Source organism: Aethalodelphis obliquidens, unplaced genomic scaffold, assembly GCF_003676395.1.
Source record: "Aethalodelphis obliquidens isolate GAN/ISIS:26980383/991018 unplaced genomic scaffold, ASM367639v1 scaffold28, whole genome shotgun sequence".
Taxonomy (NCBI): Eukaryota; Metazoa; Chordata; class Mammalia; order Artiodactyla; family Delphinidae; genus Aethalodelphis; species Aethalodelphis obliquidens.
In genome coordinates, this window is record NW_020837972.1 from 1,551,602 (window position 1) to 1,564,928 (window position 13,327).

Genomic DNA, 13,327 nt, shown 5'->3' on the forward strand with positions numbered 1-13,327 from the left:
CTTGCAAGTTTCCATCACAGTAAAAAAAAAAAAGGAGGGGGATAGTATTTGCCATGTACCAAACAGCAATGCTTTGAGGATTAATGACATAATGTCTGTAAAGAGGTTTGGAGCTCCTTGGAAAAAAGACACTACATAAATATAAAGTAGTATTAATATTTAGGCTTAGTCCACAATGTGAGACCTGCTTTCTTTGGCTCATGAGGTCATCAGCAGTTTTGTAAGGTGTGCTCAAACACCCACAGAGGAGCCTTGTTAGCTTCCTCGTAAGTGGACTGTAAAGTTAATCTGGACCCACCTGGTGGGAGCAGTCACAGAGGCCGTGCTCCCTTTTCATGGTCTCCAAGAGGGTATGGATGGAGAGTGTTTGACTCCCTGAAGGAATGAGACGTGGCCAAGGAACACTCAACAGCATTTAGGACTTCCCAGGAATGCAGTGGGAGTTTGGGAACGTTTTGGCTTAGAATTAAACAGAAGGCCAGTCTATCATATCTTGATTTAGAAGAAAGGCTAAATTTGCCTTTCTCAGACAAAGAAAGTTGGGAGTAACAGTAGGAATGAGAAAGCTACTTCTTGGAATGGTTAGTTTATATCTTTAAAGGATTTGGAAGCAAACTTGGGTATTTTTGTCCTGGGAAAGTTGTGGTCTCCAGGGGCTGTCTGTAGTCTCTTTGATGGCCACATTCTGACTCCTCATCAGTGCTTCATCTCTGTGAAATCGTTATCAAGGGCGATCTTGCAGAGGTCTGACTGAATGATTATAATATTATTGTGATGAAATATTTGCATTTCTCAGTTTTAAAAGATAAAATTAATTTTGAGCCTCAGGCATCAGAAACCACCATCTTCAAAAATGTAAGGTTCATGAATTTACCATAATCACAAGCACTTGATAGTGATTCTGAGGCTGTGTCCATAATACCAAAATATTTAAACAAAAGGTGGAAAAATATGAAGAAATATTTCTTTTTTTATCTGGGTGTTTTGTTTCTACATTGATCTAGGTTGGGTATTCTTTCAGAAATGATTTGGCTTCTTGTCCACTGATTGCTATGGTATTTCAGATTGATATTGACAATATGTGTTTTTTAGGAGAAAGGAAACAAATGTTATCACCTTCTCAACTTGTAGTCAAATCTACACTAACTAGAAAGCTTTTTCTAAATAAAATATTGACTTTAATTCTTCTTCCTCTTCCTGCCCCTCAATGAGCAGTTCAGTCCTAACATCAGTGTCAGGTGTGGCAGAGCCAGAGAGGTGTGTGCACGGAGGGGAGTCAGAACCTGAGCAGCGTGAGGAAAGCCTCCATGTGGAGGATGGGCCTAGCGTGAGAAGTCAGAGGCTGAATGGAGTGGGGAGGGCCTCACAAGTATGGGTGACTCACAGGGGGTGTCAGAGCTTGAGCAGGGTGAGATAGGTATCTATATGTGTGTGGGGAAGGTGGCAAGGATGGGAGCTTGGTTACATTCGAGGGGACAGATAACATAAGTAAATATGTTAAGTATAATGGGGGCCAGGTTTCTTACTGATGCAGAAAGAAATGACAAATACAGAAAGTGAGAAAACTAGAATGATTTCTGTAGTATTAGATTGGAATTGATGGTATAGGTGTGAATTCATGATAGGAAAATAATAATTGTGTATTGGACAGTGGAGTTAGTGGGAGTGAACACCTGATTAAAGTGGGTCAAAGAGAATAGAGAGCAGGGAAGTGGACACAGCAAGCATAGACAATTCTCTTGCAAGATGGATATGATTTAGGTCAATAGAAAGAAGAAAGGCATTCCAAGCAAGAGAAAGTATATTCGTTAAGATATGAAGGCAGAAACAAACTTGGCTTCTTCTTTGACAGTGAGAAAACAGACTTAAGGAAGGGGGAACAGGTTGGGTAAGAGTGGGAAGTAAGACAGGTAACATGGAGCCATTTCATGAGTGGCCTGAAAGCCAGGTAGGGGTGTTTAGACTTGATGTAGTAGGAAATAGGAATCATGAGAGATTTTGATTAAGGAAGTGATACAATGAAAGTTGTATTTAAAGAAGATTTGACTGGCAGTGGTATATGGGATAGAGCAGGAGGCTGTGGGAGAGCCTGGAAGCTGTGGCTGCAATTCAAATGCAAGAGGATGAAGGCCTGGACTCCAGTTTTGGCAGTAAGAACAGACTGGAAAAGGAAGGCTTGGAGGAACTTTGATACCTGACTGAATAAATAAGAATGATTTCAAGATTCTGAACTTAAGACATTGAGAGGATAAAGGAAACTGCTGAGAGGCAGGGAAACTGGGTGAGGAAAGTTGTTCTGGGTGTGGAAAGGGGAGGGCAGTGGTGAATAAAAAGATGAGCATACTGGATTTGACATGATAGTGAGATATCAAAGGGGAAATGCCCAACAGAAGATTAAAGATATAGAACTGAAGCTGTTCAGTGCTGATGGTCAGGGCACAAGATAAGACTTTTGGGAGTCAACAGCACACATGTGATGATTAAAGCCCTGAGAATGGATGAATCCTCCAAAGTATGTAGACATTGAAGATTATATAGTCTGGGCCTTGAAGAGGTTGGGCTTTGCCCACAGTTAGAGGTGGGAGAAGGAACAAAAGTAACGGAGAGAAGCGGATGACAGCACAGACAGATGGAAAGAGAATGAGAACAGTATAATGTCATAGAAATAAAAAGGAACATTTAAAAGAGAGTATAGAGTCAACATCATAAAACAGGCCAAGAAGATTGAAAAAAGGAGTAAAGACAGTGAGATCTCTTAATTAAAAGTCATTGTTAGGAAAAGTGAAGGAAAGTGAAGATGACTGAAGAAGTCAGCTTTCTGATTCAAAGAGCAGGTGAGAAGGGGTACAGTAAATGGATAGCCTCTTATGAAAAATTTGGTAAGGAAACAGCACAGTAACTAGAGGGATAATCAGGATCACGTGAAGGCTTTTTCTTCCTAATGTTTAGAACAACTTCATTCAAATTTTCCTCCTCACCTTCTACTCAGAATTTCAAAGTCTTGCTTTTGAACAAAGTCAGGATTATGACACAAAGCATCCAAAACCAAGTGGAAGAATTTGATCTCTGTGTGTTCTTCTAAGTTAATAGGACAGTATCTTTGTGGACTTTTAAACTATCTTATACTAATATTTTTTTCCTAAATTGAAACTATGGATGTTCTAGCAAGCTCTGAAAAGATAGAGTATGCATGAAAAATTTTAAACATGCAAATATTTTCAGATAATATCATTATTATATCCAGTGGCCTTCTACCCATCTGAGATATTTATTTCCAAGTGGAAGACTCTGAGCTAATATTCTCTTCTTGAAACCATTTAGACTTAAATTATCTCTCTTTTTTTTTTTTTTTTTTTGCGGTACCCGGGCCTCTCACTGTTGTGGCCTCTCCTGTTGCGGAGCACAGGCTCCAGACGCGCAGGCTCAGCGGCCATGGCTCACGGGCCCAGCCGCTCCGCGGCATGTGGGATCTTCCCGGACCGGGCACGAACCCGTGTCCCCTGCATTGGCAAGCCGACTGTCAACCACTGCACCACCAGGGAAGCCCCTAGACTTAAATTCTTTAAATATGATTTTTGTAGTATCTTTATAGTATTATGAAGTGTTTTTTATGTTAAAATTGTTGAGCAATACTTTACCAATTCTCAGAAATCCTGTCTGAAGCAAGTAATAATACCTTTATTCTTCAGACCAAAATGCTTAAAGAAAAAAATGCATTGCTGGTCCTATAAAGTAATTCTTGACATATTTATTTTTTTAGGAGTATATTTACTGACTTCTGGGTAAAGATGGTAGATGCACACACCATCAACATTTATTTAGTTTCCTCCCCAAACCTCTTTAGAATGACAGTAAAGAGATTTATTTAAAGAGTAGAAACCCCAAAGGACAGAAAGAATAAGAGAGAAAGCAGCAGCAATGAAAGTTTGGAAGCTGGAAAGCAGATGGATGAGAGGTAACTAATGTAGTGGTAACTTAAACCAGCAGTGGGGCAAACCAAGAACCATCCAAATGTACAGCAGTCTAAAGAATTTCCAGCATCAGGTACTTGTGAAATAAGGGATAAAGAGGGTGGGTAGAGGAGCTAAAATAAGACCAACTAAAAGACATTTATGAAGCAGTTGGAATCCTCAGACCCCTTCTTCAATTTTGCAAAACCAAACAGTTGCCCCTTGACCACCCAGGCATAAAATTGGAAGTTTATTCTCTGGGGAAGGTGATAGAGGTGTTTGGATAATGGGATCCAAAGCACAGTTGAGGCAGGGTTATGGTACTGGAAATGGGGGAATTAAGTGAAACTATGCATACTGAATGTGGAGACCCTCAGCCCTCTATCTCTATTTGGCTCCCAAAACACTGGTGGCCAGCATAGATTGAAGAAACTGACCAAGAGGAATGATTTAAAAAATACAGATATTGAGCATTCCCCCCAAAGGCCTGATCATATCATTCTACAATGAAGGCCACAATCACAATCATCCACAAGCTCAGAGCTTTCTAGTCCTTCCCCTTTTAAGTATAAGCAGACAACCAACGACTACCAGCCATCTTTGGCCTTCTGAGGAGAGAGAGGTGGGAGAGGTGGATGGGGGTAAAGGAGGAAACTGCTAACAAATAGAAGAAACAAACAAAGACATACAAAGAGAAGAAATGTATCTAGAGATATCAATATCCTCTGAGATAAGAGACAATTCTGTAAGCATTAACGAGAGCGGGATGCCGTAAAAAGGAACACTCAGAGAACAACAACAAAAGGCTCTTGGAAACAAAATACGATAGCACAAATAAAAACTCAACAGAAGAATAGGATTACGTTGAAGAGTTATCCATGAGAGCAGAACAAAAGCACAAGGATATGGAAAATTGTAGAGAAAAGATTTTTAAAAATAGAGTAACTATATACAGGAGGTCTACTATCTAAATATTAGGAGATCCAGAAAGAAAGGATAGAGAGTTTTGAGGGGACATAATTTTTATCAAGGAAATAATTCAAGAAAATTTCCCAGAACTGAAGGATCACCCAAGTTATCAGATTCAAACTGGCCACTGACTGACAAGCATAAATAATTAATGAAAACAGACCTATATCAAGGCACAACATTATGAAATTTCAGAAATCTGAGGAAAAAGCTTCCAGACAGGAAAAAACATAATATACAAAAACTTGAAATCAGCATGGCTTGGAAATTCTTAACAGCAACACCAGAAGCTAGAACACAAGGAACAATGCCTCAAAATTCTCATGAAAAATAATTGTCCTCCTAGATTGTTATTTCCAGCTAGACTCTCAAGCAAATATAAGGGTAAAATAATAATATTTTTAGGGCTTGTATGATTTCAAAAACTCACCTCCCATCACTCCTCTTCTCAGGAAGTTATCAGAGGATATGTTCCATGGAAATGAGGAAGAAAACCAAGAATAGCAAACAAAAGGTCTAACACAGGAGAGGCAAAGAATTCCCCAGAAATTGTTGAAGGTAGATTCCAGGATGAGAGCCAGGCACCAGAGAGCAACAGATTTGGTCAAAGGTGAAAAGCTCCAGGAGAAATTTCTCAGTGAGGACAAAATTATTGCTTCTGAGTATCTTAGAGGAGACTTAGGCCAGCACTGTCATTAGATCTTTCTGTGATGATGGAAATGTTCTATATCTGCACTGTCCAATACAGCAGTCACTAGCCAGAGCGCTTGAAATGTGACAAGTGTGACTGAGGAACTAAACTTATCATTTCACTTAATTACAATTAATTTAAATTTTAATAGCCACATGTGGTTAGGGGCTACCACTTTGGATAGTGCAGGTTTAGATAATCAGTAGAAAGTTTGGAATTGAATTAGGAATAAGTAGAGGAAAAACTAAGCAAATGAAGAACAATTATTAACTGCAGAGAAAGCAAAAACTTATGCAAGAAAGGAAAAGCAATCATGACTTACTACATAACTCAGCTCTTTATAGAATTATATAGTTATAAGAATATAATGCAAATTACTGACATAACCCAAATTAAATTATATATTTGGGAAAGTATTAGGTGGCTTGTTTTATCTTATCTTCATTTACCAAAAAAGTACAAATATTTTCTCCAGATCAATAATTTCACTTCTCTACTGTGTTCTTAATGGCTACATAGTGCCTCATCTTATTGGTCTACCAAAACTTATTGAACCAAACTTTCACTGAGGGATGCTTAGGTTGTTTCCAATTTGTAACAATTACCAATAGGGCTTTAATGAGTAATACCATGGATTACTGCTTTTTAAAATTTAACTGTAATGAGGCAAAGTTTACATACTATTGTACATACTATTGCATCTATTTTAATTATACATTTCTATGAGCTTTGATAAACCTATATATCCACCACCACAATCAAGATAGAGAATGTTTCATCGACTTAAAGTTTCCCTATTCCTCTTTGCACTAAATCCCCATCCAACCCCCACTCCTAGGCAAACATCAGTTTGTTTCCTATCATTTTAGATTAGTTTTGCTTCTAGAATTTCATGTAAATGAAATCATATAGTATATACTCTTGTCTGACTTTTTTTGACTTCTAAAAATTTATTCACAGTTTTGCACAGTTTATTCTTTTTTTTTTTTTGCACTGTTTATTCTTTATTATTATTATTGCTAATACTAATTCGTTGTACAAAGATACCACAGTTTGCTGATCCCAGGACTAGTTGATGGGCATTTGGATTGTTTCCAATAATAGGAGCTATTATGAATATAGCTGCTATGAACATTTCTGTTCAAGTATTTTTGTGATTATATGTTTTCATTTCTCTTGGATAAATAACTAGGAATGAGATTGCTGTACCATATAGTAAGCGTATGTTTAGCTTTCTAGGAAGTTGATAAAATCTTCTCCAAAGTGGTTGTACCATTTAACATACCCACCAGCAATGTATGAAAATTCCAAAAGATTTACATCCTTGACAACACTTGATATTGTCGATTTTAATTTTAGTCATTCTAGTGAATGTATGCTAGTATCTCATTTTGGTTTTAATTTGTATTTTCCAGATGACTAATAACATGAAGCATCTTTTCATGTGCTTACTTGGCTATGGGTACATATTTTTTGGTGAAGTGTCTGTTCAAATTCTTGGACATTTTTAAAAATGGGGCTGTTTTCTTGAGTTGAAAATTATCTGTATAAATATCATCTGTACACATAAAAATTATATATCCTGAATACAAGTTCTTTGTCAGATGTATGTATTAAGAATATATTCACCCAGTTTTTTTGTTTTGTTTTGTTTTTTTATTCACCCAGTTTTTAGCTTGCCTTTTTCTTAACAATGTCTTTTTGGAAGAGAAGTTTTAAATTTTGATAAAGTCCAATTTATCAATATTTTTCCTTTTATGGTTAGTATTTTTAGGGAACTGCCTGAAAACTTTTTGCTGAACATTTTGTTTCCTTCTAGAAGTTTTATAGTTTTAGCTCTTACGTTTAGGTCCTTAATCTGTCTTCAATTAACCTTGTGTGTGGTATGAGGTAAGGATTAAGGTTCACTTAATATGGATATATGGATATCCAATTGTTCCAGCACCATTTGTCAAAAAGACTATCTTTTACCTTGGTCCTTTGTAAAAACTCAATTGACTATATATGTGTGGGTATATTTCTGAATTCTGTATTCTGTTCCATTGATTTATATGTCTATCTTTACTACAAGGTCACCCTATCTTGTTTACTGTACTTTTAGTACCTTTACAGTGTTGATATCTGATACAGTAAGTTCTACAACTTTTTTCCTTTTCAAAAGTTCTGTCTTTTCTAGGTCCTTTGCATTTCCTTTCAAATTTAGAATCAGCTTATCAATTTCCACAAAAGAGAGGCCTGTGGAGTTTTGACTGGGATTCCACTGAATGTATAGATCAATTTGGAGAGAACTGACATCTTAATTATGTCTTCCAATCCATGAACATGGTAGATCTCTGCATTTATTTTGGTCTTCTTTAATTTATCTCAGCAATGTTTTATAGTTTTAATTGTGTACGTTTTGGCAAATGTCTTATTAATTTAGCTTTAAGTATTTCATGAATTTTTATGCCACTGTAAATAGTATTTAAAATTTTCATTTTCCAATTGTTCATTGACAGTATAGAGAAATACAATAGTTTTTTTGTGTGTTGACCCTGTATCCTGTGACCTTGCTAATTTCATATATTAATCCTGGTAGTGTCAGGATTTTCTGTGTGCACAGTTGTGTCATTTTCAAAGAAATTTAGTTTTACTCCTTCCTTTCCAATCTGTATGCCTTTTATTTTTTATTCTTACTTTAATTCACTGACTAGGACCTCTAGTATAATGTTAAATAGAAGTGGTAAGAGTTGATATCCTATTTTACTCTCTATCTTAGGTACAAAGTGTTTAGTCTTTCACCATTATGTACGATGCTACCTTTAGGTTTCTTTGTAAATGTCTTTTTTTTTTTTTTTTTTTTGTGGTACGCAGGCCTCTCACTGTTGTGGCCTCTCCCGTTGCGGAGCACAGGCTCCGGACGCGCAGGCTCAGCGGCCATGGCTCATAGGCCTAGCCGCTCTGCGGCATGTGGGATCTTCCCGGACCGGGGCACGAACCCGTGTCCCCTACATTGGCAGGTGGACTCCCAACCACTGCGCCACCAGGGAAGCCCATAAATGTCTTTTTTTAAATTGAAGTATAGTTGATTTATGATACTATATTACTTTCAGGTGTATGGCATAGTGACTCAGTACTTTTACAGATTATACTCCATTAAGAGTTATTACAAGATAATGGCTATAATTCCCTGTGCATATAATATATCCTTGTTGCTTATCTATTTTATACATAGCAGTTCGTATCTCTTAATCCCAAATTTGCTCCTCCCCCTTCCCTCTCCCCTTTGGTAACCACTAGTTTGTTTTCTATATCTGTGAGTCTGTTTCTGTTTTGCCTATATATTCATATGTTTGGTGTTTTTTTTTGGATTTCACATATAAGTGATATCATACAGTATTTGTCTTTTTCTAACTTATTTCACTAAGCATAATATTCTCTAGGTACATCCATGTTGCTGCAAATGGTAGAATTTCATTATTTTCTATGGCTGAGTAATATTCCATTATATATATATATACATATGTATGTATGTATCTCACATCTTCTTTATCCATTCATCTGTTGATGGGCACTTGGGTTGCTTCCATATCTTGGCAATTGTAAATAATGCTGCTATGAACTATGAACAATGCTATGAACATTGGAGTGCATGTATCTTTTTGAATGAGTGTTTTTGTCTTTTCTGAACATACACCCAGGAGAGGAACTGCTGGATCATATGATAGTTCTATTTTTAGTTTTTCAAGGAACCTCCATACAGTTTTCCATAATGGCTGCACCAATTTACATTCCCACCAACAGTGTACAAGGGTTCTCTTTTCTCCACATCCTCTCCAACATTTGCTATTTGTAGACTTTTTAATGATAATCATTCTGACAGGTGTAAGGTGATATCTCGTTGTTTTGATCTGTATTTTTCTAGTAATTAGCAGTGTTGAGCGTCTTTTCATGTGCTTGTTGGCCATCTGCATGCCATCTTTGAGAAAATGTCTATTCAGTTCCTCTGCCCATTTTTTAGGTCAGGTTGTTTGTTTTTCTGATATTGAGTAGTATGTGCTATTTATATATTTTGTATATTAACCCCTTGCCGGTCATATCATTTGCAAACATTTTCTCCCATTCTGTAGGTTGTCTTTTTGTTTTGTCAATGGTTTCCTTTGCTTTGCAAATCCTTTTAAGTTTAATTAGGTCCCATTTGTTTATTTTTGCTTTTATCTATTTTGCCTGAGGAGACAGATCTGAAAAAATATTGCTATAATTTATGTCAAAGAGTGTTCTGCCTATGTTCCCTTCTAGGAGTTTTATGGTTTCAGGTCTTACATATAGGTCTTTAATCCATTTTGAGTTTTTGTATATCGTGTGAGGTAACATTCTCAATGTTTTACATGTAGCTGTCCAGTTTTCCCAGCACTAGCTGTTGAAGAGACTATCTTTTTAAATTATTTATTTATTTATTTAGTTAGTTAGTTAGTTATTTGGCTGTGCCGGGTCTTAGCTGCAGCACATGGGATCTCCCTTGTGGCATGAGGAATTTTTAGTTGCGGCGTGTGGGATCTTTAGTTGCAGCATGCGGGATCTAGTTCCCTGACCAGGGATGTGGGATCTAGTTCCCTGACCAGGGATCGAACCTGGGCCCCCTGCATTGGGAGTGAGGAGTCTTAACCACTGGACCACCAGGGAAGTCCCAAAGAGACTGTCTTTTCTCCATTGTATATTCTTGCTTCCTTTGTCATAGATTAATTGACCAAAGGTGCATGGTGTAAATGTCTTTTATAAGGTTGAGGAAGTTCCCTTCCATTCCTTGTCTTCTAGAAGTTTCTCTTTAAAAAATTACAAATAAATGTTGATTTCATCAAACACTTTTTCTGCATCTATAAAGATGATCATGTGGTTTTTCTCCTTTATTCTGTTAATATGGTGAGTTACATTGATTGATTTTAAAACCTTAAACCAATCTTGAATTTGTGGGATAAACCCCATATAGTCATGATGTATTTTTCTTTCTGTATATTGCTGAATTAGATTTTCTAATATTTTGTTAAAGATACTTGCATCTATAGTCAGTCATGAGAGCTATTGGTATTGTTTGGTTCAGAGTTTTCTTTTCTTATAATGTATTTGTCTGGTTTTAGAATCAGATAAGTCCAGCTTCATAAAATGAGTTGTGAAGTCTTCAATATTTTCTTAAAGAGTTTGTTTAAGATCAGCATTATTTCTTTCTTAATTGTTTGAAAGAATTCACCAGTGAAACCATCTAAACTGGAGTTTCCTTTATGCGAAGAGTTTCAGTTACAAATTCAACTCCTTTATACAATATAAGATTATTAAGTTTATCTATTTCTATATGTGTCAGTTTGGTAATCTGTGTCTTTCAAGGAATGTGACTATTTCATCTAAGTTGTCCAATTTATCAGAATACAGTTTTTACAATATTTCTTTATTTTGCTTTTGATATCTGTGAGATTTGTGGAAATATCGATCTTTCATGCCTGTTATTGGAAATTTGTGTCTTCTCTATTTTTTAATCAGTTTAGCTTATAGGTTTATCAATTTTATTGATATTTTCAATATTTTCCAAATTTTTATATATTTCCCAGATATATTGTTATTGATTTCTAATACAGGCATACCTCATTTTATTGTGCTTTGCAAATATTACGTTTTTTACAAATTGAAGGTGTGTGGCAATGCTGTGTGGAGCAAGTCTGTCAGTGCCATTTTTCTAATAGCATTTACTCACTTCATGTCTCTGTGTCACATTTGATAATTCTCAAAACATTTCAAATATTTTCATTATTGTTATATTTGTTATGGTGATCTGTTATCAGTGATCTTTTGATTGTTACCATTGTAACTCTTTTGGGGGCACCATGAACTGCACTCATATAAGACAATGAACTTAATCAATAAAAGTTTTGGGGGTTTTTTTTGTTTTTTTTTTTTTGCGGTACGCGGGCCTCTCACTGTTGTGGCCTCTCCCATTGCGGAGCACAGGCTCCGGACGTGCAGGCTCAGCGGCCATGGCTCACGGGCCCAGCCACTCCGCAGCATGTGGGATCTTCCCGGACCGGGGCACGAACCCGTGTCCCCTGCATCGGCAGGCGGACTCTCAACCACTGCGCCACCAGGGAAGCCCGTTTTGTGAGTTCTGACTGCACCACCGCCTGGCCGTTCCCCATCTCTCTCCCTCTCCTCGGGACTCTCTATTCCCTGAACACAACAATATTGAAATTAGGCCAATTAATAACCCTACAATGGCCTCTTAGTGTTCAGGTGAGAGGAAGAGTTGAATGTCTTTCACTTTAAATCAAAACGTTTTTTGGTTTTTTTTTAAGATTAAATAAAGGAAGGCATGTCAAAAGCCATACTAGGCCCAAATCTAGACCTCTTGTGGCAAACAGTTAGCCAAGCTGTGAGAGCAAAGGAAAAATTTTTGAAGGAAATTAAAAATGCTACTCCAATGAACACATGAATGATAAGAAAGCAAAACAGGCTTGCTGATATAGACAAAGTTTCAGTGGTCTGGATAGAAGATCAAACCAGCCACAGTATTGCCTTACACCAAAGCCTAATCCAGAGCAAGGTCCTAATTCTCTTCAATTTTATGAAGGCTTAGAGAGGTGAAGAAGCTGTCAGAAGCTCAGAGAAGCTTTTCTCAGAAGAAAAGTTTGAGGCTAGCAGAGGTTGGTTCATGACGTTTAAGGAAAGAAGCCATCTCCATAACATGAAAGTGGATAAAGCAGCAAGTTCTGATGTAGAAGCTGCAGCAAGTTATCCAGAAGTTCTAGCTAAGATAATTAATGAAGGTAGCTACACTAAATAACAGATTTTCAGTGTAAATGAAACAGCCTTATGTTGGAAGAAGATGCCATCTAGGACTTTCATAGCTACAGAGGAAACACCAATGCCTGACTTCAAAGCTTCAAAGGACAGGCTGTCTCTCTTGTTAGGGGCCAATACTGCTGGTGACTTGAAGTTGAAGCCAGTGTTTACTTACCATTCTGAAAATCCTGGGGCCCTTAAGAATTATTCTAAATCTACTCTGCCTGTGCTCTATAAATGGAATAACAGAGCCTGGATGACAGTATGTCTATTGATAACACTGTTGAGACCTGCTACTCAGGAAAAAAAAATTCCTTTCAAAATATTATTGCTCATTGACAATGTACCTGGTCACTCAAGAGCTCTGACGGAGATGTACAATGAGATTAATGTTGTTTTCATGCCTGCTAATACAACATCCATTCTGCAGCCCACCAATCAAGGACTAATTTTGACATTCAAGTCTTATTATTTAAGAAATAAATTTCACTACAACAAAGGAGGCAAGAAAATATACAATGGAGAAAAGACAGTCTCTTCAATAAGTGGTACTGGGAAAACTGGACAGCTACCTGTAAAAGAATGAAATTAGAACATTCTCTAACACCATCTACAAAAGTAAACTCAAAATGGATTAAAGACCTAAATGTAAGACTGGATACTATAAAACTCCTAGAGGAAAACAAAGACAGAACACTCTTTGACATAAATCACAGCAATAATTTTTTGGATCCGTCTCCTAAAAGTAAAGGAAATAAAAGCAAAAATAAACAAATGAGGGCTAATTAAACTTAAAAGCTTTTGCACAGCAAAGGAAACCATTGACAAAATGAAAAGACAACCTACAGAATGGGAGAAAATATTTGCAAATGACATGACCGATAAGGGATTAATATCCAACATATATAAACAG

General features: G+C 36.9%; 1 protein-coding gene and 1 non-coding gene across 2 annotated transcripts in view; both read right to left on the reverse strand.

Annotated features, from left to right (window-relative positions):
- The window catches only part of HORMAD2 (HORMA domain containing 2), a 69,255-nt gene that overhangs the window by 20,024 nt on the left and 35,904 nt on the right, over positions 1–13,327 (reverse strand).
- Positions 10,200–10,272, reverse strand: TRNAG-CCC (transfer RNA glycine (anticodon CCC)). The gene has a single exon. It is a non-coding gene; the product is annotated as a tRNA-Gly (tRNA).